This window comes from Macadamia integrifolia, unplaced genomic scaffold (assembly GCF_013358625.1).
Source record: "Macadamia integrifolia cultivar HAES 741 unplaced genomic scaffold, SCU_Mint_v3 scaffold3380, whole genome shotgun sequence".
Taxonomy (NCBI): Eukaryota; Viridiplantae; Streptophyta; class Magnoliopsida; order Proteales; family Proteaceae; genus Macadamia; species Macadamia integrifolia.
In genome coordinates, this window is record NW_024869446.1 from 602 (window position 1) to 6,543 (window position 5,942).

The window sequence follows — 5,942 nt, forward strand, 5'->3', positions numbered from 1 at the left end:
GATTTTAGCCATGGAGAAGGCAATCTTAGGAAAGCTTGAATCTTAACAGTGCCTTTCAATTACAAAGAATTTATTAATTATTTCCCCCTTTCTTCTTTTTCTATTTGGAGTCGGATGGAAAACTTGGCCTTCTTTATGGCAGAGATAGGTCTGATGAATTATGTGGCAATAATGTATTGTCCATCAATGCTTGCTGCTTCAGCAGTTTATGCAGCAAGATGCACCCTTAGCAAAAGCCCCTTTTGGAATGAAACTCTCAAGTTCCACACTGGAATACTCTAAAGCACAATTCTCTATCTCCTTAAAATCTTTGTTCAAAAAAATGTTTAAAAAATCTTAGTCGACAATTCTATCTCCTTCAAAAAAATGTACAAGTCATAAAGAATTAGTTAGTTACTTTCTCATTCATTATTTGTAATAGGGATTGTGAAATATCTAGGGTTCAATTCTATTCAGTGGCAGTAGAAAGCAAGTTGAAGGGAACTTACAAGAAATATACAGATCCTGAATAAGGTGAAGTTGCTTTACTTCCATGCAAATTATTTGGTGGAGGAGGGGGGGGGGGTTGGAGAGCTCTGAAAATCTTGCTTGTGTGTGTTTATGGTGAAGATGTTTCTTTATCCTGTAAGAACTGGATAGGATGTCCATAATACACCTATAGTGTTTATGTTAAAAACACAAATTTGATTTGCCTTGTGGCAGTGAAGATGTTTCTTTATCCTGTAGAACCTAGAACCGGATAGGATGTCCAAAATAGTGTTTATGTTAAAAACACAAATTTGATTTGCCACTTCTACAAAAACTCCCCCATAAACTGGATGCCCCTATAATACACCGTAGTGTTATGTTAAAAACACAACCTTGATTTGCCACTTTTACAAAAACTCTCCCACAAACTGGATGCCCCAACTATAGTGTTATGCTAAAAACACAAACTTGTTTTGCCATTTCTAAACAAACTCTCCCACATAATAGTATACTAATTATGGAACTTGTTCAATCAAAATCTCCCTAAGTTCTGGCAATCTATACTATTATTTTTTTTTTCTTAGAGCAAACTCGCATGAGTGTTTCTACAGCATCCAATTAGCATTGCTATTCATAACTTCCAACTGGAAACTCCACCTTCAAATGGCATACAAACCTCGAAAAAGAAAACAATCTCTGTTGCATGTATAGCTCCTTGAGATGCACTTATGTTCTGTTGAATATTTATTTCAATAAAAAAAAAATTAAGTTTACATCAAATAACAAAAAATAATTTGCATCAAATTTTAAAGGTAAAGTTGTTTGGATAAAAAAATAAAAAAACATAAGAAAACACTATGGTTTTGGTTTTACTAAATGGTTCGGTTTTGGTTTCGCCTACAAATTCTTGCACCGAATCGAATCGAATTGTACCATTCACACCCTGGGAATGGAAGAAAAAAAAACAAAAGAGGGACATTTTTGGTGGGAAAAAAAATATGGTTGGGTATTTGGTAATTCTTTTTTATAGGCCACAACCCAACAACCTTAGTCAATATTTTTTTAGTTAACCAATTTGAAATATAGAGTTATGGTATCGGCTGCCACATACTGTGGATTAATTAATAATTTCTTCTTCTGATGCATTTATTTTACCAACTCATTCTCCCATCAAAAAATAAAATAAAAATTATCACCATTTGGGTTCTTTCACGGCCACTCCATTAACCTTCTTAGTCAATATAGTTGTCTCATTTCTCACATTCTTATTATGCAAATGTTATTAAGAGACACCTTAGACTTTATACCCAAACTAATAAAGACCATTTTTGTGGTAGGCCAAAGAAGTGCAGGTCCTACAGTCTAATAACACTTGGACCCTTCAACCAGTATCATTCGGTAAGTGTTCTTAATCGTTTCTTTTGGTATGTTGGGTCTTGCTCTGATACCACTTGTTGAGTCTCGATATTCTTTGTTGAGAAAAATGATAACTCAGTTTTCCACTTGTGTACGTCACTAAAGGAAATTCGACTACACTATTCATGTGAACAATAATTGTACGTGTCCCACTAACACTTGGACCTTCAATCAGTCGCTCCGTAAGGTGTTTTTGGTTGCAAATATCTAAAAGGCACATTTACCCACTAAGTGTCTTGCTTTGATACCGCTTATTGAGTCTCAATACTCCTTGTTGGAAAAAATGATGATACTCAATTTTCTCACCTTTATGTACGTCACCACTATTCATGTGAATAGTATATTCATGAATGTAACTATGCATGTCTTACTACAATACAAAGTTACAAAAAACATACTAGCATTTTTAAGTGTTCCATTGATTGCAGGTACTAAAAGAGCGTGTTTACTCATTAAGGGTCTTGCTCTGATACCGCTTGTTGAGTCTCGAAACTCTTTGCTGGGAAAAATGATGACTCAGTTTTCCACTTGTGTATACGTCAATGAAGGAAATTCGACTACACTATTCAACACTATTCATGTGAACAATAATTATAAATAGAACACCTATGAATAATAATTGTGCATCAACTACAGTACAAAGTTACAGAAAATACTTGTGACAAACAGTTATGGCCAATGAAATACAAGTCTTTGAGTCTAATAACAATTGGATCTTCAACTAGTATCACTCAGTAAGGTGTTCTATTGGTTGCAGGTATCTAAAAGGCACATTTACTCGCTAGGGTCTTGTCTGATACCCCTTGTTGAGTCTCGATACTCCTTGTTGGAAAAAATGATGAATCGGTTTTCTCATCTGTATGTATGTCATCACTATTCACGTGAATAGTACACCCATAAATGTAATTGTGCATATCCTAGTATAGTACGCTAGCATTTTTAATGTGTTATATTGGTTGCAAGTATTTAAAAAGCATGCTTACTCATTAAGGTAACTTAGGTCTTGCTTTGATATCGTTTGATGAGACTCAATACTCTTTGTTGGGAAAAATGATGACTCAGTTTTTCCACCTATGTGTAAAAGAAATTCGACTACACTAGTCAACATTATTTATGTGAACAATAATTGTGAATAGTGCAGTTATGAACAGTAATTGTGCGTGTCTCATTATAATACAAAGTTACAGAAAATACTTGTGGCAGACAGCTATGGCCAATGAAATGCAAGTCCTTGAGTTTATTAACACTTAAATCTTCAACCAGTATAGCTTGGTAAGGTGTTCTATTGGCTGCAAGTATCTAAAATGTGCATTTACTCACCAAGGGTCTTGCTCTGATATCATTTGTTGAGTCTTGGTACTCTTTGTTAGAAAAAATGATGACTCCGTTTTCTCACTTGTATGTACGTCACCATTGGAAAACACTTCTGCCACTAAAGAGAAAAAACACATAACATTGTTCAGGTTAAACTTCCACTATCAAATAAATGGGATATTTAAGACCATCTCTCTAAAGAGATCAAGGTTACATTTTTACAGTATTCCATGTAAACCTGAATAGATCAAGTTTAAGCTAAACAAGTTGTACTATCATTAGGGGATGTAGGCAGTAGCTCTTTAGGATTAACTTTTTTTTTTTTTTTTCCTTCTCTCTTGTAAGCTTTTTCAAACACTTGGAATATTACCTCCTATTATTTTTTTTTTTGTGTAACCGCTAACATTTGACTTCAGATGCATGTTTACTAGTCAAGGAAAAATATAAATAACAATAATATATTCAAAGTTCACTTTTACAATTACAACTACTTTTTTCTACTAAATATGACATAAAATCCAAAATGTTTCGGCTCGACAATTATTTTTCACCTAAAAAGGAAATTGCAAATGAAACAAGACAATACAACTTAAGAAAAGCACACTAGACAAAAGGGACCTAAAAACCTTCTCGTTAGAAGTTCTATTTAATTATGATGTTAGAAGTTTTTCTAGAACATAACTTTTTTTTTATTGAATTTTTAGAACGTAACACATCAATAAAAAAAATTGATGTTCTGAAGTTCTATTTAATTATGATTTCTTTTAGAACCTGAGCGATACATTTTTGAGGTCTAACTAACCTCCCATGTGGTTGGATCTTAGAACCATTTAAATTTCCACTTTAGGAACCATTTTTTAAACTTTTGAATCAGAACGCACGACCATTGAAGGAAAACTTTGAGAGGATGGGAAACTTGACGTATAATCATAGCAAATAAAGGTAAGAAAAAATGGGCATAGAAAAGATAGCAAAAGTGTTATTCAAATAAAATTTGGCCATAGATATACTAAGATATCTCTAATGTAGCAGCATGAAAAAAAAAAAAATTTTTGTTTTTCTTTTTGGTTGGTATGCTCTAGAAGGTATCAGTAGATCGCCAAGTTTTATCATGTGGAAATTTGATGTGACAATTATGACTAAAAAGATACCTTACATGGTCTAGCTAGAGTTGGCCAATTGTCAAATTTTAGTCCCAAATTAAAGTATATACCATGTATTGGCCTAATTACTGTACTCATATTTTTTCCTTTAATTCATTTTTCATTGATTTTCAAAGATTTAGTTTTCCCCTTAACCAAACTCCATTTTGACTAAAATTTAAACGTGAGCAAGCAACCTTCGGTTCTATGTGTCCACAAAATTTTAACTCTACCCAGTGTGTCATGTGGTAAATTGTGGTGTTATAAACATGTTATTAGACAACTAAAACTTTCCAAAACGTTTATAAACATACATGAAGAAAACATTTTCCAACATCCCATCTTCTTTTCTGTCCCCAATACGTCAATGAATGCCAATGCAAACTCATAAGTACAAGCAACCCCAATATCTACTACAATATAATTATGTTCACCATTGGAAATCTGAGGTCCAAGAAATTATTCTATTATTTCAGAATAAGCCTGCATCATTTTCTTTCTTTCTACTCCATATCAACCTAAACTAGGGTGAACAACTGCCTAGTAAATTTGGTAGCATATGGTGCTTGGAAGCCCATTGCCTCTGGGATGTCATTGGGTTCAAGCCTAGCCTCTTGGTTCACATCTCCCCTTCCCCATGAAATAGGATAGAGTAGATCAAAAAAAAAAAAAAATAGTCATCAGAATGCAAATGCCACAATCTCGTTATCTTTTACTCATAAGCTTAGTAGAAGGGATGCAATTGACCACTATCTTTTCCTCTTATACTTCTACCAATAGAAGGCATTGTACCATGATTGCATTTCAATGAAGGAAACATATTGATAATACACTCATTTATGTTTTTGGTCTCGAAGGTGAGTGTCGCTCGATCAGGTTCACATACAGTCCGATCCACACAAATGGAATCCACCATTAGGGCTTTCCTTGGGTGGATTCTGACTATGCAGATCAAACCTGTACAAGAATTGTTCTCGTACGAGAGCTTGATCTGCTCTCCTCGAGATAGGAAATTTGGGGAAAAATTGCGTCTGACATCAATGGAGCCTATGTCCCCAAAAGATCTCATTTTTGGTGATGGAAAATCGTTGCTAAAAATACATATTAGATATCCGATATATTTTAATTGCTAAAATTACATATTAAGCATGAAACTTATTGATAATACACTCATTTATGTTTCTGGATCTCGAAGGTGAGTGTGGATCAATTAGGTTCTCATACAGTTTGATCCACACAAATGGAATCCACCACTGGGGTTTTCCTTGGGTGGATTCTAACTATGCGGATCAAACCTGTACAAGAACGGTTCTCATATGAGAGCCTGATCTGCTCTCCTTGAGGGCTAGAAATTTGGAGAAAAGTTGCGTCTAACATCAATGGAGCCTATGTCACCAAAAAATCTCATTTTTGGTGATGGAAAATTGTTGCTAAAAATACATATTAGATATTCGATATATTTTTCATTGCTAAAATTACATATTAAGCATCAATATATTTTCCGTCAATAAAAAAAAACATAATAGGATCATAATTTTTTTTCTAGCAACAAATTTTCACATCATCATAAATGAGTATGAGAAGAAAATATTTGAAAAAAGT